This window comes from Macaca fascicularis, chromosome 1 (genome assembly GCF_037993035.2).
Source record: "Macaca fascicularis isolate 582-1 chromosome 1, T2T-MFA8v1.1".
In the NCBI taxonomy this organism is placed as follows: domain Eukaryota; kingdom Metazoa; phylum Chordata; class Mammalia; order Primates; family Cercopithecidae; genus Macaca; species Macaca fascicularis.
The window spans coordinates 117,923,406-117,945,251 of record NC_088375.1 but is presented as its reverse complement, the minus strand read 5'-3'; the positions used below and the strand labels follow the sequence as shown (position 1 = coordinate 117,945,251).

General features: G+C 43.6%; 1 long non-coding RNA gene across 2 annotated transcripts in view; it reads right to left on the bottom strand.

Moving 5' to 3' along the window:
- The window catches only part of LOC107126664 (uncharacterized), a 56,180-nt gene that overhangs the window by 28,807 nt on the left and 5,527 nt on the right, over nucleotides 1–21,846 (bottom strand). The window contains exons 3-4 of one of the 2 annotated variants that reach the window (XR_001483325.3): nucleotides 2,639–2,790; nucleotides 618–752 (exon numbers count right to left, since the gene is read on the bottom strand). The exons of the other annotated variant lie outside the window; for it this stretch is intronic. This is a non-coding gene — a long non-coding RNA (uncharacterized lncRNA). Of the gene's footprint in view, nucleotides 1–617; nucleotides 753–2,638; nucleotides 2,791–21,846 lie in introns of those variants that run through there. 2 annotated transcript variants of the gene reach the window in all.

Genomic DNA, 21,846 nt, shown 5'->3' with positions numbered 1-21,846 from the left:
GGAGAGGTCTGGATTTGGGTCCTGGCTCTCTACAAACCAGACATAAAACCTTAGATAAATCACTTCACCTTTGTGAACCTCTGCCTTCTCGTATTTAAAATGGAAGTATTAGCCGGTCCACGTGCAGTGGTATTGATATTTACAACTAATTGATCACAAGCAGTTACAGATTTCTTTGTTCCTTCTCCACTCCCACTCCTTCACTTGACTATCCTTGGAAACAAAGAGCGAGTAGACCGGAAGCGGTGGCTCATGCCTGTAATCCCAGCACTTTGGGAGGCTGAGGCGGGTGGATCCCTTGAGGTCAGGAGCTTGAGACCAGCCTGGCCAACATGGTGAAACCCCGTCTCCACTAAAAATATTTAAAAATTAACCAGGCATGGTCGTGGGGGCCTATAATCCCAGATACTAGGGAGGCTGAGGCAAGAGAATCACTTGAACCAGGGAGGGGGAGGTTCAGTGAGCCGAGATCGCGCCACTGCACTCCAGCCTGGGCGACGGAGCGAGACTCCATCTTGAAAGAAAACAAAATAGGAGTAGTAAGATCTTCTCTGACAGGATGGTTCAGAGACATAAACACCATGAAGTCATTTTCCGGAAGACAGAAATCAGTGCAATGAGGATTTAAACACAGTGAATTTATAGGCCCAAACCATAGCTCTAGATAGGGTTAGCAAACATGAAGAAACCAGTTTTCCTTTTCTTCATTTTTTGAGAATTGACTATTTGTCATCTCTTGAGACTTCAAGTTCCTAAAATGGCAATTAAGTATAATCATAATGACCATTTATTGAGCGCATGCTCTGTGCCCCACAGGCCCTGTGTTAACTTCTCCATAGGTATTAACTCATGCAATCCTCACAACATTCCTATGAGATAGGAATTTCACAGATAAATAAAGAGTTAGGTTAGAGAGGTAATTTCCCCAAAGTTACACAGTTAGAGGCAGAGGCCACATTGGGACCCAGAGCTAAATCTTCTTCAGGGCTAGTTTTGATTTTAAAAACAGAGGCAAGAAGATGGCCCATTCCTTTCCCAGGTCATAAAGAACAGAATCCCGAAGTCTCTCCTTTCCTTACCCTCTTCCTGGGACTTTTACCAGAGTGAGAATGGAGAAAAACCAAAGCTTGAAGCTTATGGGTTCCCGCTCTTCACTGATGCCATTGCTCGCTGCTACCCTGGCAGCAGGCAATAATTGTAATTGTCATTCCAGGAGCCACATTTATTGAGCAGCTGCTAGCTTTGCTCGGCATTCAACCCTCATCTCATTTAACCTGTTTGTCCTGCTCTAGAACTTCCCCTACTTTACAAGTGAGTAAACAGATCAGATCAAGAGAGACTGAAATTCCATGCTCTGAGTCTTACAATGTAAAGTGACATGGCCCCTCTTGTTTCTGCCGTATTCACTTGAGACTCAGAGCCCATTAATTCTGTAAATGTTGGTTATGCAGCCCACCCGATGCCAACATGAACAGCTAGGGGAAGAAAGCTGGTTTCCGGAGACTCACCACGGGCAGCCTGCATCTGTCTTTCCAAATTGCTTTGAGATGAGCTGAATTCAGACCCCTCCCCCTAGTGTGGTTATGGTAGTGGGAGATCGGAATGGAAGAGAAGGAAGGCTGAACAGTTTCCTCCCACCTAGGAGTGGGGTGGACTGAGCCACTGTGCAGATCGAGGAGCCGCACACAGTGCTTTCAGGCCAGAGCAGGCTCTCTTCCCTCAGGACATACTCACTCCGCAGCAGATTCCTGAGATTCCACATAGTTCTATGGCGAGGCCTTATCCTGCTGACCTCTCAGCCCAGGCTGCCCAGGGGCAACCACCCACCACTCCCAGAAGGAGCCCTGTCTCAGTCAAGGCCTCTGAGCTCACTCTGCTTGTCTGCTTGCTAGGGCTAAAGCCTTAGTGTGGTCAAACAGTGTAGCAGATACGGAAGGTGAGGCAGGGAGAAAAGAAGGAGAGGAAGGAAGGGGAAGGGGAAGAAGAAGAAAGGGAAGGAGGGAGGGAGAGGGCTTTGGAAGCGGTGCAGAGGGAAAGGAGGTCAGGCAGAAAAAACAGAAGCTGCGTGTTGATGTCCAGTCTCCCTGCCCAGATGGGGCAAGAGAACAGGCCCTCGCCATGTATCTCTGAGGCCCAAGCTGGACATGAGAACACGTAGGCCTGGTCTTGGGGTGGAAACTCACGCAGTTCCAGAGGGGTGAGATGTTAATACAGTCAGAACTGAAACTAGAAGGCCTGGACCAAAGCACCAGGTGCAGACAAGGAAGGACACGAGGCTCAAGCCAAGATTCAAGGCAGTGGGTGGGGAGTTGACATGCAGGAGCCTGGGTGAGGGGAGGGTGGAGAGGCAGAAGGAGGTTGAGACAGAAACTTGAGAGACTCCTCCAGTGGAACCTGGGGCTGGGGAGGGCTGTGTCCTGAGTGGGACGGAGCAGGTTGTCTCACTGTCCCTTCCTGCTCCTGCCCCCTTCCCTCCTCAGAGCAGCCCACCTAGTCCAGCTCGAAAGCAGAGTCGCAAGTGGGCACCTGATTCCTTCCTCCCTGTGCTGAACGAGAAGGCAGATTCAGGCCTCCCTATCCATTCTGTAAGAATGCATGCAGGGGCGCCTTCTTGGGCACAGCCCCACTTACCACTTACCAGAGCTTGCTTGTAAGTCCTCCCTGAACTATTGCCTGCCCCGAAGAATCACCCAGAGCCATGCTGATACAGCCACAGCACCAGCGCCATTGCAGATGACCTCGTGTTTTATCTCATGCCCAGGCTCAATCAAACAGAGACACAGTAAGTTCCTGAAGTGATGGGAACGCGTACAGAACAGCACTCAGAGTTCCAGAAGCTAGTTATTTTCATCAAAACAAACAATCCTTATTTATTGCCCACAGGACAAGGCCTGGTTTTGAGCAGGCTTCCCTCCCTCCTGTCCACCCTCAGCATACAGACACACCCTCCCTCTCCACCTCTGTGCTGGCGTGGGTCCGAAACCCACATGCTGACCTGGCTGCCTGAGATCCACCCCACACTGCCTCCCACGCGCCAACCTTTTCAAGTCCCTAACCATTCCCACCAAAATTAACCCAAGCCTCCCTGAGCCCAACTGGGAGTTTCCAGAGGGGAAATAATATTAACTAGCTGAGGGTCCCACTAGACTCCAGCCATTGGAATAGCTTTACAAACGTTCTATCTTCAGTCCTTACAGCAGTTCTTTGGGGAATTGTGTCAGGAGGAACTTAAAGCTCAGAGAAGTTAAAGACTGCATCCAAGATCACACAGCAAAAAGCGCCAGTGCCGATATCTCAAAGCATTTTTTTTTTCACTCAGCTTGTCCAATTTTTAACATTTTTCTGAAGTCTAAACTAAGTTAGATGGGGATGGACTTTATTCAATTTTGTATGCCCTAGAGCTGGCCTACTGCTCAGTAGGTAAGAGGTAGAACATCAATGTTGAATTAATGAATAGATGAATAAATGAACGAATAAGAGACACTACATATGTTGAAATGAACCTTGATGATGATAAATGAAGATGTTAGTCTTCTCAGACAACATCCGTATGTATTTGTATGCTGAGGACAATTCTGAAGCAAAGGTCCTATTTTAGTTTGTGTCTTCCTTACCAGGTCTTAAAAAATGGGCTTGGGCTGGGTACAGTGGCTCATGCCTGTAATCCCAGCACTTTGGGAGGCCAAAGTGGGAGGATTGCTTGAGCCTAGGAGTTCGAGACTAGCCTGGAAAATACAGTGAGATTCCATCTCTACAAAAAAAATTTTTAATTAACCAGGCACGGTGGCATGTGCCTTTAGTCCCAGCTACTTGAGCGGCTGAGGTGGGAGGACCACTTGATCCCAGGAGGTTGAGATTGCAGTGAGCAGTGATCGTGCCACTGCACACTAGCCTGGGCAACAGAGCAAGATCCTGTCTCTTAAAAAATAAAAATAAACCAAAAAACAACAAACTGAAGCCTGTTCAGAGGAAAATATCAGGATTAAAAGGAGCCCCACAGTGATATATCAGGAAGAACCATTGTTAGTACTGTTAGAGAACAGAACATTCTGTCCCCAAATATTTGAAAGCTGGGTAAGGGTGTGTGGAAGAGGAAGAGGTTCTAATTCCTGTTCTCTCCATGAGAACTAGGATCAGGTTGGGCACGGTGGCTCACATCTGTAATCCCAACACTTTGGGAAGCTGAGGCTGGAGGATCCCTTGAGCCCAGCAGTTTGAGATCAGCCTGGGCAACATAGTGAGTAAGACCCTGACTCTATTTTTTAAAAATTATTTTAAAAAATGAAAAAAGGAGTAGGATCAAAAAGTGAAAATGTGGTGGGGCTGACCTATCATCAACATATTTGATTTCATGCATTCATTCAACGACTTTTTGGGGGGCACCTCCTGCAAGTGAGGCACAATTGAAGGTGTCTAAAGAAGAAATCTTATCTAAATTGCAATGCCTCTAAGAAAAATTATACAAAATTTACTAGGGGCTTCTCTTAGGGCCTTGAAAAAGATCTATATGAGTAAGGGGCCCTGAAGCTTAGACTATCACTTTCACATTCAGTTTGCCTCTACCCTGTTCACTCCCTTAAGTAATCCTTAAATTTTATGATTCATGCTTTCATCAAAAACAAATATATGTATTTACATCCCCCTTTTCTTAAATAAAAATAAAATACTGTACTTGTTTTCCAACTTGAGTTAACATAGCCTCTAGATAGCTGCATAGCAGTACATATAATTATTCCTCATTTCTTTTTACAGCTGCATAATATTTCATTATGTGGATATACCATTGTTTATTCAAACATTTCCCTTTTGATGAACACTTGATTACTTTCTAATCTTTTACTGCTAAACAATAATCTAATGAATGACCTGGAGTGTCATCTTTTTAATATTTGTGCCAACAAATCTTTTGGATGGATTACTAGCTGTGGGATTTCCAAAGGGTCCATACATATGTAACTTTGTTAGATATTGTCAAATTCCCTTCCATGGGAGTTGTAGCTGAGGCCTCTCTTAATATCATACCAGCCTCTCCCGCCACCTGCTGCTGCTTCATGCACTGCCCATAAAGTGTGGCCCACAACCACCTCCAGAGTGGCCAGTATCTAGGGAGCACTCTGAGAAGAGGGAGAATCACAGAATCACACAGTGGCAGGTTGGGAAGGGCCCTGAGGTGGAGACACCTATATTACAGGGACATTGCTAAACTACTGCCATCCAAGGCTGCCTGGAGTCAACAAGCTTTGAGGATCTATCTCTGAGTTGGGAGATGATTAGTAACAATGTAACATTAATAATGATCTGAAAGACAATTATTATAAGATTAATAATTTGAAAGATCGGATGTAACAGAGGAGGACTGGGAAGGCAGGTAGCTGTGCTCAATGTGCCTCATGCCCACTGGGGCCTCCAGACCCCAAGCCCAGAAGAAAAGGGCCTCAGCTCTTCAGGGAGAGATCCTGTCCACCCTCTCAGTGTGTGTTCACATTCAAAACTGTAAAGTCAAACTAGCTGAGGGATAGCAGCTGCCCAGGACTTAGCTTGTTTATAGCACAAACTATAAATATGCCCCCCTCCCCACCCTACCCCTCCCTTGTGAAAATGGTGTAAAGAGAACAATGCAGCAGGATGGGCTATGTTGCCATCTGTGACTCTGTTCCTACAACAAATGCTTCACAGCTGCATGTCACCTGCCAGCTCTGTCAGCGCACTGGCACGCTTGAGCTGACGGCATTTGGGGTGCAGCTGGGGCAGGGCCAGTGGAATCCCAACCCTCTGTTAGGAAGGAAACCTCACCGCTTCTCAGGAATAGCTTGACAACAGGACAGCCCGCAGAGGTCACCCCAAATGCTCCTGAGACAATGAAGAACCATTCCATGACCAAAGAGGCTGTAGCGCGAGGCAGTGCAGGCAACCCTGGGCATCTGCAGCAGGTCCTTCCATAGTTTGCAGCAACATAAGGCTCTTTTTAAAGCTTTTAGACCACAGGGTACAGTTGGGAGCAACAACTTCCCACTCCAGCACAGAGGCATGTGAAATAGACCCATCAGAAACTGAGAGCAAGTACATTTCAAAATTTGCCTCTCCACTTGGAAAACTTGGAAGACAAATTTTATGTCCACATTTTGTCACTGATTCTATTATTTCCAGGTCACTACTATTGTTTTTAAATGATTAGGGTCACACTCATTTCTTTTTTTTTTTTTTTACTTTAAGTTCTAGAGTACACGTGCACAAAGTGCAGGTTTGTTACATATGTATACATGTGCCGTGTTGGTGTGCTGCACCCATTAACTCATCATTTACATTAGGTATTTCTCCTAATGCTATCCCTCCCCCCTCCCCCACTCCACACACTCATTTCTTTTTAATTGTTCCAGGTGGTCAGGGGCTTTGTTCTTCTCTGCCCTTCTTAGCTTAGCAGCCAGCCGGCTCTCCCTGCACTTGCACATTTGTAATCTGTCTGCAGCTCGAAAGAAAAGCCAATGGGCCCTCACCTCTGGCTGCTCCTACTCCTCCTGACTCCAGATTCATTTCAGGGTTGCTTGGGTAGATTTGCTAAAAGCTTAAGGAGAAACAATTAGGGAGGACTTCAGCTTGTCCTGGGCAGGAAAGGATTTGAAGAAACCATCCCCACATCTGGAACATGGCCTAACAATGGTAGAGCCTCTACCAAATGTGACCGTGGCGACAGCCTAGGAAGAAGAGGGTGCTTTTAAATCTCCCACTCCTTATCTGTACACCCACGTTCATAGCAGCATTATTCACAACAGCCAAAAGGTGAAAGCAACCTGTGTCCATCAACAGAGGAATGGATAAACAAAATATGGTCTATACACACAATGGCGTATTATTCAGCCCTAAAAAGGAAGGAAATCCTGATACATGTTACAACATAGATGAAACTGGAGTGAAATAAGCCAGACACAAAAAGATAAAAACTATATGATTCTACTTACATGAAGTACCTAAGAGTAGTAAAATTCAAAGAGACAGAAGCAGAATGGCGGTTGTTGGGGCTGGGAGAGGAGAAAATGGGGAGTTTTTTTTTAATAGGTACAGAGTTTTGGATTGGGAAGATGAAAAAGTTATGAAAATAGATGATGGTGATGGTTGCCCAACAATATGAATGTACTTAATGCCACTTAAAATTGTTAAAGTGGTAAATTTTACGTTATGTATATTTATATCATTAAAAAATAATCTTTTTTTTTTTTTTTTTTTTTTTTTTGGAGATGGAGTCTCACTCTGTCGCCCAGACTGCAGTGCAGTTGCATGATCTCGGCTCACTGCAACCTCTGCCTCCTGGGTTCAAGCAATTCTCCTGCCTTAGGCTCCTGAGTAGCTGGGACCACAGGCATGCATCACCATGCCTGGCTAATTTTTGTATTTTTTACTAGAGACGGAGTTTCACCATATTGGCCAGGCTGGTCCTGAACTCCTGACCTCAAATGATCCACCCTGCTTGGCCTCCCAAAGTGGTGGGATTACAGGCATGAACAACCACACCCGGTCACAAAAAATAAAAATTTAAAAAATAGATTTTTTAAAAAAGATTTATGCCAAGGCTCATTTAAAAGTACACTTGCTTTAAGGATTAATGCAACAATGAGTTTAAAATAAGTGTGTGATTTATCAAAAAAGAGGGTGAGTCTACAAAGGCATCATAAGACAAAAGTGAAGGAAACAAGGACAGATGAGGGCCCCGGGACAGGGCCTAACAGTAAGGAGAAACTCGAGGGAAGTAGGGTTAACTGTAAGGTATGACCTCATTTGAAGTAGCCTGGAGAAGTCAGTGAAAAAAAAAATCCTCATTCCTTCAGGCACTATTGTGACTTTGGGGGATCCAGACCTGTCTTGAGGGTTCTGGTAGCTACAGTTGGGATCTAAAGTTCAGATACATCATTTCCTTTCAATGGCTTGGCCATATGGATAGAAGAGTGAAGCATGGGAGCTGATGTGTTGATCTCAGGAGATTGATTGCTGGCTTTCTGTGTCCTTAAGCTCTTCATGGAGAGCTCAGCTGCCCCACCTGAGAGCCATCCCAGTCTAGAAGAGCAAACCCTCTTTTGACTCTCAACCCACTTGGTGTTTGCTTTTCTCTCCCGGTTCTCAGGTTCTTGCTTCTGTACCCAGGATGCTTTATCTGCATCTGGCTCCTTTGACTTGGAAAATCCCCAAATTCTAGCCTTTGGGGCTTCTTAAATGATCTTAGCTCCACCCACAAAACTCCTTGCTTTATTCTCTAGCAGAGAAGGACAGCATCTCCACTCCTACAGTGCAACTCCCACCTAGAAGAGGCAGAAAGAGCCTGCCCTCCAGGTCTTTTTGAGAAGCCACCCATGCACTGAGATGTTGAACGCTAGCGAGGTGGAGGGAGAGCACTGGCCCTTGCAGAAGCCAAGCCTGGAGAGATGGGCTTCCTCTACACAGAGCAGAGTCCTGGACCTTCAGACCTAGAGGCTCTAAGATCAGGGGCCAATCTGGAATCATCTCTGCAGTAAAACACCTGGGCGTCAGTGATGGCAGTGGTTCCCTGCTTCTGTCATTACACCTGCCAGACTGCTCTCAGGGCAAGGGGCTCCCTTTGGCCTCCTAGTTCCTCAGCATTCACCTTCCCGCCCTGCCTGTGTCTTTCTCTGTTCCACATTAGAAATGGTTGCATTTCAGAGACTCAGAGACATCTAGCCTCAAACAGACCCGGGGAATCTGACCTATGAACCTCTGGGTGACTGCCCTGGCCCACGTTCTGCTGATTGCCCTCAATGAATAAATAAACTTTAGCCAAGGCTAATATAGTTGCTAAAGATCACTTACTCTACTAAAGATCTAACTTGACTTGTGGGTCCCTGTGACTACCATCTGCTTGGGGAAAGTGCAGAAAGTAATGCAGAGTTGATAAGAGCCCCTGCAAGAGAGGTGTCCTGTTAAGTCTCTCCTGCTTTTTCTCTATAGGCAACCCACCCAGAGTCTCACCCTTGACAGCTGAACTGGCTGTGAACCAGAAACCAAACACATAAACTTTCACACACACATGTACACACACACACATGTATGTGACTATACACACAAATATATACATTCAAATATACATACATAGAAATATAAATAAATATAAATATAAGTGTGTGTATATTTGTGTGTGTATGTATATGTATTATATATATAAGTATGTGTGTATATTTGAATGTATATATGTGTGTGTATGTATATGTATTATATATATAAGTATGTGTGTATATTTGAATGTATATATGTGTGTGTATGTATATGTATTATATATATAAGTATGTGTGTATATTTGAATGTATATATGTGTGTGTATGTATATGTATTATATATATAAGTATGTGTGTATATTTGAATGTATATATGTGTGTATGTATATGTATTATATGTGTAAGATAGATATATATATATATATATATGAAATCCAGGCACTTAGTGCTTACTACATACCAGGCTCTGACTTACGCACTTCACAAATACTAGCTCCTTTAATCCTCGTGATGACCCTGTGAGGTAGACACGATTCATGTCCTTATTGTATAGATGGGGACACTGAGTCACAGAGAGATGAACTAAATTTTCTGAGGTCATTCAGCTAGGGAGTGGCAGAGCCAGGATTCAAACCCGGGATGCTCAGCCCTAACCACGAGGCAAAATCTAATGTAAAGCACTTGGTATATAACAGGTACTGGGCAATGGTAGTAGGATTAGCATTACTATTTTACCACAGCCTCAACTCGCCTACCTTTTCACTGTGGAAAAATGACTGGGAACAAGCTTCTTTGGTAAATGGCCGGTTCTAGTCAAGTCAGGGATATAGGATGATACAAAGTAATTCCACATACATGATCTTTGGCACTCCTGCATTTAATATTAGTTCGTTTGTCTAAAGACCTATAACTCATTATGATTCCTAATTTTCCAGAGGCATAAATCTGAGTCATGTGTCGGATTCAGAATCTGGTTTCTGAGCACTGATCTTGTCGTCAGTGAATGGGCCGAGCCAGCTGCGACGTGCCTGCATCACATCACAGCTTCATTACCCTCTGTTTGCTGCTTTTCTTTTCTTTTTTTTTTTTTTTTTTTTTTTTTGAGACGGAGTCTCGCTCTGTCACCCAGGCTGGAGTGCAGTGGCCGGATCTCAGCTCACTGCAAGCTCCGCCTCCCGGGTTCACGCCATTCTCCTGCCTCAGCCTCCCGAGTAGCTGGGACTACAGGCGCCCGCCACCTCGCCCGGCTAGTTTTTTTTGTATTTTTTAGTAGAGACGGGGTTTCACCATGTTAGCCAGGATGGTCTCAATCTCCTGACCTCGTGATCCACCTGTCTCGGCCTCCCAAAGTGCTGGGATTATAGGCTTGAGCCACGGCGCCGGGCCTGCTGCTTTTCATATAGAAACTTGTGAATGACAAACACTCGTGTTTCTTTATGGAAAATGGATGCCACAAGAATGATAACTGCTGGTGCTGATGATGGAAGCAAAGACATATACAAAACTGATCATTCATTCTTCAAAATAGGAGTCTTAAACAAATTGAAGAAGAGTGGAACATGGGATTGGCAGTGACCCAGATCTGTGCCACAATCACGTCTACCATAAGCTCTGTGCAAAACCTCAGAATAAGCGGTTTGTGAATTTCTACAGATATTTGTCTGGAAAACTGTGTGAAATCTGAAAGGGTGGGAGCTTGAGGTATGAAAACGCGTAACGAGAAGACGAGACCTGACCGAAATGATATACTATAGATGTCTTTACCATTTTAAGAATTTCCCCAGGTCTGGGGATGAAAGCTTCGTGAATGCAATGGATTTGCTCTACCTAAAGAACACAGCTTGGTAGGGCCTTGGATATAGAAATCCCTTTCTTTTTTATTCAGGGAAGAAAGTAAATGGGAGCATCTGGGCTCATGAGGGTCTCATGTTGGAGTGAGCTGGGCTAAGACTCCCCATGACCCCTCCCTGTCCACAGCCAAAGAGCTGGCTCAAGACTCTTCCCCAGCCTCTCTATTCCCAAGGCAGCACAGATTCCTGCTTCACGATTGGCAGGTTCAAGTATGATCGCTCTACACTTGGCCTCCTTTCCTCAATGCCCTGCCCTCCTTTACTCCTCCGTTTTCCTGACTTCAGTGTTTCTACCAGCATTTTCAATATAGAAGGGGACTCATCAGATCAGCTTCTACCAGGGCTGATATTTAACTTGCTGGGGAGCCAACAGTTGTGACATTAACAAAGAACAGTAAGAGCAAAGGCGTGGCTGAAAACAAAGATAACTAGTGGGCTATTTTATGCACAAATGGTCCTTTGCCATTCCCATGAAGCTGAAAACAAATATCCTGAAACTATTGATCAGCAGCCAGTTAAATTAAATATCTAATTAAAAGAGAATTAGAGCTGTTTTAAAATCAGACGCCTCAAACACTTGCCAGTCAGAACATGATGAAACTGGGGGTTTTAACTGAGTAGCAGCAGCAAATAAAATATTTACAGATCTAAGCAGAAATAAATGCATAGATTCTCATTTTTAATGAAAATGCACATATGGCTATTTCAAACACACCCTGGTGAATACTTGATGCCCCTGATTTAGAGAATGTGCAGGGAGCACAGAATGCAGGCGAAGCACCATTTGTCAGGAAATGGGATAGAACCATCCAATGTTTCCAAGTGTGATCATTTGTAATGGAACAGGGAGAATGCTGCAAATGGAATTCAAGTAGGATTACCAGATGAAATATAGGACAGTGAATTGTCTTTTGAATGTATGTCCCAAATATTGCTTGGGACATACTTATGCTAAAATTTTATCTGTTTATCCGAAATTCAAATTTAACCAGGCATACTGTATTTTTATTTGCTAAATCTGCCAACCCTAAATCCAAGATTGTAAGTGACCTGGAGAATAGCTGGGTGACCAGCAGAAGAGAATCCTGGAGTGGCTCAAGTGCTGCAAGGGTGTTATGTGAGAATTCGAGCTTCCATCTCTTCATTTGTACAGGGGAGAATGATACTGTGCAGAGCTGCTGCTGTAAGGATTATCAGTGAAGTCATAAATTACATAAATGTCTGTCACATTTCCTGTATGCAGGAAATAGTAGTCACTATTGGTATGTAGAGGGCCTATAGCCAGCGAGTGGCAAACAATAAGCCCTTAATATAAGTGGTTCTTATTTCTAAAAGAAAGAGAGCTGTTAAGAGTGGCCATCATTTATGAGCACCTATCATATATATCAAGCACTTTGCCACATTGTCTTTTTTTTTTTTTTTTTTTTTTTAGATAGAGTCTCACTTTGCTGCCCAGGCTGGAGTGTAGTGTCGTCATGATCATGGCTCACTGCAACCTCAACCTCCCCAACTCAACAGATCCTCCCACCTCAGCCTCCTGAGTAGCTGGGACTACAGGTGCATGCCACCATGCCTGACTAATTTTTTGTATTTTTTGTGGAGACGGGGTTTCGCCACGTTGCCCAAGCTGGTCTTGAACTCTTGGGCTCAAGCAATCTGCCTGCCTCGGCCTTCCAAAGTGCTGGAATTACAGGTGTGAGCCACTGTGCCAGCAACATTGTCTCATTTAAGCCTCATTGAGGATCCTACAAAAATAGGTATGACTATTATCTTTTCATGGGAATAGAAACTGAAGCTCAGAGTTTAGCTGACCTAACATTATACCCGTTAGAGGCAGAGCTAGGATCCAAACCTGCTTAACTCCAAATCCTGTGACCCTTTAACCACATCACCCTATTCCTCACCATTTGACTCCAGGCAGGTAAGAATCTTGCTAGAATAACAGATTACTATGTTTGCCACAGAACTGACCTCAACTTAATCTCTTCTTGTGATAAATTTTTATCTCCAATAATCGGGGGATTTTTTTTTTTTCCTGTAGGAACACATCTGCCTTCTCATGATGAAGTCAGTGGAGAAATGGATTTTGCATTTTAGAAACTCACTTTATTGTCTACCTGGCTGATGTGCCTATTTTGCATAAAATAACAGACAATTGTAAAATTTTAAAATAAAAATACATAATCCTTTTAGAAAACTGGCAGGAAGTTAGATGGTAACTACAGATTATCTAGAAGCTTTTATCTTGTCCCAGTCGTCCTCACTGCGCCACCTCATTTGTTTAAACTGAACCCCAAAAGTCTGCTGCTCTTTCCCCTGTGGGCTTCACTGGTTAGAATAGGAAATAAAATGGTGGGCAGGGAGGCTGCCATGCTGGAAAAAGAGAGCTTTCGGAGGAAGGACAACCCTGAAAAGTCAATGCCTCTTTTTATAGCAATACAAAGGCTCTTAGTTGGGGCATCATCCAGGAAGGAAGAATTCCTCCTTTGAAGGAAACCGCGTTGTGAGGAGAACATGACTCAGCGTCATTTCTTGCAGTGTTTAAGGCATGGGGAACTCTTGGGGAAGACGCAGGAGTCAGTGTCCATGCCAACCATGCCTGGAAGGGTAGGTCAAGACATAAAGCCAAAACAATCCAGACAGAAGAGAGATTTTGCCAATCCATACTGAAAACGCTTTCCTCCCCGATGCCTTGGATATGTCTGAAATGTCGAAATGGGGAGACATGGCCAAGTGCTTTCAGTATGCATGCTCTCAGTAAAACTTTACCTTCCATTTCTTTTATTGATAAGAATATCCCAGGACTTTGGGATTGTCACCTAATCCTAGTTTTTTTTTCCTACTTTTTATTGTGATAAAATACACATAACATGAAATTTACCATCTTCACCATTTCTAAATGTACAGTTCAGCAGTGTTAACATCGATGATGTTGTGCAACGCTACTTCATTTTGCGTTGTGATTTTGGACAGGGCAGGCAACAAAGAAATTTTACCCCTTGCCCCTTATAACAACAAGTTTCTTGGAAAATACTTAACTTACATGGCTCCCTTCTGAAGCTTGCCTGTTCGTTCCTTCCCTCTCCCTCCCTCTCCAATCATCCCTTTCCCTTTTGCTCTCCTTTAACTTTGTCAGCAACACTTGTGCTTCCTGGAGCAATCACTGCCCTTGTATTGATTATCCATTTCTTTCCAGGTCCTGTGGGAGCTGGTTTCACACCCGTTGGCTCATTTGCCTCCCCTCTTTCATATGGCTTGCCCTTCGGCTCACTGACGAATTATTTTGTGACCCCTTCTCTGGGGGCCCCCATTCCTCCAGCCCTGACCCTCTCTGGACTCATGGGTCTGAAATTAGTGTTTTAAATCCCGAGTTTGTATCTGAAGGTCAGCTGGAGAGCTGTTTACACGTCTGTAAGCCCCAGAGGGCTTATTTGCACAGTGTACTTACCTAAGCAGGGCTGGTTACAAGCCCCAGAGGCCCCAAGAGGGCTTCTCAGGCCTCACCAGCAAGAGCACAATTAGGGACCCGTGGAGGACTCTTGTTGCCGAAGTAAGTTTTCAGCTTCCAAAACCAAGTCTTCTGATTTGCTACCAAGCCTTTCCCCTTGTTTATGCCAGCAGGTTCCTGAGTCTCAGCTTTCCCCGTGGAGCTAAAGTCTTCACTGCAGAACTATATTCGTCATGTGTTTGTGTTTGAGGCACCTTCTGAGCCGCCCTCTTAGACGCTGTCTCTGAGCTCTGCACAGGCCAGAAAGGGAGAGACACAAATCGGCACCAGGATGTCTGGGGTTTATCAGATGCTTCTTTCTTTCAACCTAATGACTCTGTTGCTTCAGGGGCTGCCCCAGGGGTGTATGAAGAAAGCTGAGCTTCCTTTATATCTGTTTATTATCTGCTTTCTTTTTAAAGGAGTTTTGAAGTCTTAATAATTTGGTACATGGTTGTTTTTTGTTAAGACTGTGGTGAGGAATTACGGTTCAGTTTCGTTTTTATGTTGGTATAATTGGTCTAGTTCATGCTCCACAAAGTGTGGCTGGTGTTATAAAAACTATCTAGCACAGAGTATTATTGGGGTTCTTTGGGATGGGAGTGGTGGTGAGTAGTATTCATGAACAATATCAAATACAGAAAACTCAATTTTTCTCCATAAATCAATGATGGTGATGGTGGTACTAGTGGTAGCAGTCATGATGGTAAGATAGTGGCAGTGATGGTGGTGATGCTGATGACGGTAATGATAGTGCTGATGATAATGGTGATGACGGTGACAATGGACAGTGGTTGTGATGATAGAGGTGGTGTTGAGATGATGGGGATAAGATTGTTAGTGGAGGAGGAAGAGGAAGATGATGGTGAAGAGAAAAGGAGGGAGGAGTGGTAATGGGGAGGGACATATTTCCATTATTATGCTCCTGGGTCTGTGACCTCCTTTCAGCCCGGAAGACTGCCCAAAGTGGATTCCCTTCCATAGGCCACCCCATTAACTCTGTCCTTGCTAGCATTCAAAAATATCAAGTTTTTGTGGACAATAGCAGGATACTGAGAAAAACACAGTAGTTTCTCACAGAGCTTCCCACTCTGGAGAGAGTTTGATCATGTGTATGAGTCATTACTTGTTAGCTCACCTTGGCAATCTTTAGATACAGAAAGAAGATACCAGTGGTGACTACAGTGCTTTGTACCCAGTACTTGCTTGAGGAGAAAAAGCAGGGATTTTGGTATTATACGGATGAGGGTTCAAATTTCAGGTTTTTCATTTCCTACTAACTTGTACTCTTAAGCCTGACTTTCCTCATCCGTGAAATGGAAATGACATCTACTTGACAAGGCTGGGCAAATTAAATGAGACAGAGCGTGGCACATAGTTCTCAGTGAATGTCACACTCTTCCCAGAAGGGGAAGTAATGGCGCTCCAGGCAGTTTTATGCTTACTTTCTGCTTCTCCTAAACCTAGGTCTTAGCTAGGACTAGCAGGCACTTCCTACCCAAAACATTTTTCATGAGTTACGTATTTACTTATTAAGTAAAAATTAGATTTATATGACTGAGGATCAGAAAGCTTCAGACATCAAAACAATAGTTTTAAAAAGAGAGAGAGAGAGAATTTAACCACTCAATTGGTTGTTTTTTCAACTGCTGCCCAGCTGGTTTTTTCCACTACATGGACTAATATTTTGGTTAACTTGACCATTTGAAATGATTCTATAACTTTTTTTTTTACACTGTGAGGATGTTTTCCTTGATATCTGGCCCCAGTTCTCTTTGCTTATGCCATTTCATCATTATTCCTACTTATGCCATCTGGTACCTGAATAAAACATTTAGATTCTATCATTTGAATTTGAACCTTTCAAATATTTATAAACCATAATCATGACTTCATACAGTCAATCCTATACATATTTAATTTTTTTATGATGAAGTCCTTTTTCCCTAAATTATTTATTTCCTCTCTGAAATCTTTCCAAAGTTGTTTTAGCCTTAAGATGAAGAGATGCCCCCAGGTGAATTGTCATCAGACAGACTCTAAAAAGTAGTTGTTGTGAAACGTGGGGTATGTATTGAAAGTTCAGACTTCTAGCCCTCATCACCAGTGATTCTCATTCATAGTTCTGGGGTGTGGGGCCCAGGAATGTGCATCTTAACAACGCCCTCCTTCCCCTCTCCCCAATATACAACGTCCCTCTCCCCAGTATACAGGTAATTTTGGTGTGAGTTCCCTGTAGAACACACTTGAGGCACATTGCCACCTCCCAGTTGACTTGGGAAAGTAAAACAGAAGACGTTGGTTCCCGCTTTCTAATGGGCAATCACATTCAGGCCTGTTTGCTTAAGATTATAGCAAAATTACCTTGACAGAGTTTTGAGTGTTTCCAAGTCTTCAGTCAAATAGCTATATTGTCTTGGTGTACTTGGTTTACTAAACAAAGTTTCTAGAAGACTATCAATTTACCCAACTCTTTAGTCTTTAGGTCTGGGTTGGTGGAAGAAGAAGGGTTGCAGAAGGGCACTTTATCTACCACGCCATGTCCCTAGAAATCTAGCAATTTTGAATCTTGTATGATTACTATTCACATTTCTTTTTTGTAAGAATATGATCCAGCAAATAACTAATAATAATTCTTCATACTAGTATAGCGCTTTGTGGTTCGTAAAATATGTTGACTTTCATTGTGTCATCTGATCTCCGCAGTAGCTTTGGTTAAGGTAAATAGGCCAGGTATTACTGTTTCCATTTTACAAATGAAGAAATGCTCAGAGAGAATAAGTAACTTGCCAAGGATTTATAAAAAGTAAATGGAAGTCCTAGGATTTAACAATTACGGATTCTTTCATCATCTCTGCCTTAAGGTTGCACTTCTCTAGGCTGTGGTATTGTCAACCCTATAGTCTGAATGTTACAAACTAATAAGTAATACATTTGCCTCATTAAAATATCTATTACTTAGCTGCTTGGAAAGGGTAGAAAATATTGAAGTAGAGAATTTTTAAACTACCCTTTAATTATTGCATTGATGTTATTTATGATTGTATAATATTGTTCTTAATTCCTCGAAGTTTTATTTTGAAAGCTAAACATAAAGACAATGGCAGTTTGTCATGTTGAGAAGAATATAATTATTAACCTTGTAGGTCCATCCCACAAGTAATGATTGTCATATGGACCCTGTTGGCAGGAGAGGAAAGATGAGAGGTCTCCCAGATCTTAGGTAAGGCCTAGCCCATGCGTCTAGTGTTCCCAGTTAATGGATCATAATTCATTAAAATTGTGTATTGGACACTGGCTACATCCAGAGTCTACACATTAGATAATATTAAAAGAACATAAAAGGAATGTAAATGAATCTAGGCGCTAAGTGACTTGGGAGTCCTTGAACTTGGTGCTTTTACCTCCATTTATTTATGTATTTACTCATTCATTCATTCATTGAACACATGTTTTATTGAGCACTTACTGGAACTACACACTGTGCTGCGCACTGGTATTACAATAGCGGGCAAGATAGAACCATCCCTACATCATGAGCTATCAGCCCAATGGGAGACACTAACAAGGATGCTGGCAGCCACAGGCAGTGTGATAAATGCTGTGGGCGGGAAAGGCAGGGTGCTGCACATACACTCACAAAGGGCATCCAGTCAGCCAGCATATTAGGCCTAATATTTTTAAATGGATGTAGATTTATTGGGAGTGGCCTGTAGGGGGTGTGCTGATGGCATGGCTCCTGGCCGCTTTATCCCTTGGCACCCTGAGCGTACTAGGAAGTCATTGCCCTACACATTTAGTTGCTGGCCGCTTTATCCCTTGGCACCCTGAGCGTACTAGGAAGTCATTGCCCTACACATTTAGTTGCCTTTGCCTGAAATATTTCCTTCTTCTCCTCCCTTAGCTAAGTTCTAGTGCCCACACATCCCTACAGGCTAGGGAACCCTCTCTGTATTGTTACATATTCAACCCCTGTGCACTGCGACATCCTGTGAAAATCCTTGAACATCATCCTCATCACCCTCACTGTCCTTCAAGTATCTCCCCCATCAGTCTTTGAGCACTTCTAGATCAGGGCCTGTGTCATTTACCTCTGTATTCCCTGCACCAAGCAAATGCTTGGCACATACTAGAGGCTTAATAAATGTTTCCTGAATGCACAAATGAATGAATGCCCCTAACCTTTAATATCTGGTTGATGAGGAGGCAGGAAACTGAACATATACAAATAAAACCATTTGCAAACAATTAAGTGCAAGTCAATATTTCAATGTATCAAATCATGTAGCATCCTCTTTCCAATATTTAAAGTGCACCTTTTTTACCCAGCATGAATATTCCTGGGAGCCGTGGACTGTCCCCAACAGGGATAAAATGGGTGTAAATGTTATGTATACTTAATTTCTTTAATGAGAAAATATCAGAGGATTACTTGGAGTCACTAATGGTATTACCCCAGTAAAGAGTAAATCATTTTGAAGTTACTACATGCTATGGTTTGAATGTGTCCTCCAAAATTCATGTGTTGGAAATTTAATCTCCAATGCAACAGTGTTGAGATGTAGAACCTTTGAGAGGTGATTAGGTCATTAGGGCTCTGGACTAATGCTGTTATTGGGGGAGTGGATGAGTTATTGCAGGAGTAGGTTCCTCATTAAAGGATGAGTTCTGCCCCTTTCCTCTCCCTCTCTCACACCCTCTTGCTCTTCCACTGTCTGCCATGGGATGACACAGCAAGAAGGCCCTCACAAGATGCCAGCACCTTGATAGTGGACTTTCCAGCCTCCAAAATTGTGAGAAATAAATTTCTTTTTTTTTTTTTTAAATAAATTACCCACTCTGTGCTATTCTGTTCTAGCGACACAAAATGGACTAAGACACCATGGGTAGGGTCTCTGAGAAATATGACTTGAATAGGAAAGTTTTCATCAAAAAGCTGCTCAGTTGCTGAGGTAAAAGCCAACAGGGCTCAGACTAGGGTGAGATGAGTGAGACCAGGTCATACAAGTTGCAGGATCACATTCTGTCTTTATTTAACTTTTTTAGTGCATCATGATTTATTGCATTAATTTTTATTTATTAAAATATAAATTATTTTGATTGATCAATTTTTTCAGCCTGCCCCCACAGCTCCCAGCCCTGGGGGCCCCCACCCTGTGAGCTCTGCCTTCCTAGTACACAGATTACAGGGGAAACTCAGACTCTCTCTGTGGGAGCTGGATGTCAGCTACCACCAGGGCTCAGCTGTGTATCCTTAGGGCTCACTCTGCTTGCCTGATTCACCTCCCTTTCCCGTTTTGCCTTCCCCTCTTCCTCTAGCAGTCTGAGCATTCTATACCTCCCCATCCCTGTGCTTCAATGCCATCTCACCCAACATCAACACTAGGGCTGCATGTTCTCCAGAGCCTGCTCTGTCTCCCTCCTCCCTTCCCTTCTACCCACAACTGACTTGCTTTATAATGGAAGAAGTTTTTAATGCCTGCCATGAAATCCTGTCATCGGGGCAGGAAGGACAAGCTCCCTGGCTGAATCATCAAGAGGAGAGCACCTGCCTGGAATAAGGCTCTGAATCTTCTACAGGTCTCTTTTCTGTTTCCCTTCTTCAGAAGCATCCCCTGGGCCCCGCAGAGGCTATAGAACCAATACTGCCTGCACTGGCCAACTGCAGGGGCAGTAGCTTCCCACCCTCTGTGTGCTGCACACGCACTCGAATCTATGGCCTGAAATAATTTCTGCACATCCCTGTGTTGCTCCCATAGGACAGATAGAGGAACAGAGGCCCTGGCTGATAAGTCACATCAACTGATCACAGAACCACTGATGGACAAAACAGAGATTAAACCTACATTTTTGAGCCCCCACCGCCCCCCATCCTGTGTCCTTTTCATTATTCCATAAACATTCCCCTCTACCACACCCTAGTTCCCCCTCACCTGCCCACCCCTGCAAAGTCACTTGATCTCTTGATGAATTAGCATGGGCCAGTATTGATGTTTTAAAATAGCGAACTTTCAGGCTTAAAAAAGTCAAGATCATCTTTAAGTCCCCAAGGATGTATGCAACCAGTGATGGAAAATTCTTTCCCACTTCTCCCCCTCCAGTCTGAATTGATTTAGCAACTTTTCTTCAGCTCCTCAGCAGAGCCTTTCAGAAATTCCCACTTGCAGCACTGCTGAAGGATAGACTCCTGATGTGCTCTCAGCTGGACTACTGCTGTGGGCTTCAAAAACACAGATGCAGCAACAGTGAGTGTGTGCCTGTATTATATTTCTCAACTGAACATCTTCAGAAGCTGGGGACATGCATTTTCTAGCCCAGCATGTAGGATCTGTGGCCCCTGAGCCTGTGGGAGGGCAAAGTCCTGTAGAGAAGCTATTGTTTTCCTTGCCTTTGCTGATAGCATGAGATCAGCTAAATGATGGTGGCAGGTCTCCAAAACCAAGAAAAAGAGCAACTAGGGGTACAGTAATGGGAAGCAGTAAATCGTGGGAGATACTTGTAATCTAACCAACAGAAATCAAGCATTTTCTGGGAAATACATGAAGCACTGAATGCTTGAGTGCCTAATGGGTTTTGGAGCCCCAGTTAGTTTGTGTGGATGGGTGCCAAGAGCAAACAAATCACTGCAGCCACAAGCCGCCTCACTCCATATCCGAGATGCACACTGAGAATGACTGGAAAGGCTACTTGGTATGGGAACCCTAAAGCAGTTCGGATGGAGAGGCCCCCAGGGAAATGCTATCCTTAGTGCTTTCCAGGAAGCATCATTTACAACTTCACCCTTGGCCAAACACTAATATATGTGCTTTACACATATCATCTCATCGAAGCCTCATTATAACACTAATGGGTTAGGTGTATTATACCCCTATTTTAAAGATGAAGGAAGTCAGACTCAGTTAAGATCATACATCTATTAAGAGGTAGGGCAAAATCCAAACTCAGTCTTTTCTGATTCCAAAGCACATGCTGTCAACTGCCCCACTTTATTGCCCTCAGAGTTCTCTGGCACCAGTTACACCAGGCATTCCTAGCTACAAGGCATTGTTCATTCATTCATCCATACATTCAACATCCAGCAATATTTCTTGAGCATCTGCATTGTGCCAGGCCCTTTGCTAGGCCCTGGGGCCTCACTGATGAAGTGAGGTTCATCATGGACCCTGTCCTCATGGAACTTGGAATCTAATGAGTTCCATGGACCCTGTCCTCATGGAACTTGGAATCTAATGAGTGAGTGCCAGGGTCTGGAATAGGAGTTAAGGTCTCACTTAAGATTGGGCAGGTTGTACCTTGCACAAAGGCTCTGCACTAAGGGGGCCAGTGGGTACTGAAACCCAACTTATATTCCACTAAGCTATGTGCCCACAGAGCAACATCTTCCAGAGGAAGCAATTTAAAAAAATTTTTTCCCAAAGAGTAATATGGGCTATTCTGGAAGTACCTGCCTCCCTTAACTTTTCTTTCTTTCTTTTTTCTTTTCTTCTCTCTTTTTTTTTTTTTTTTTTTTTTT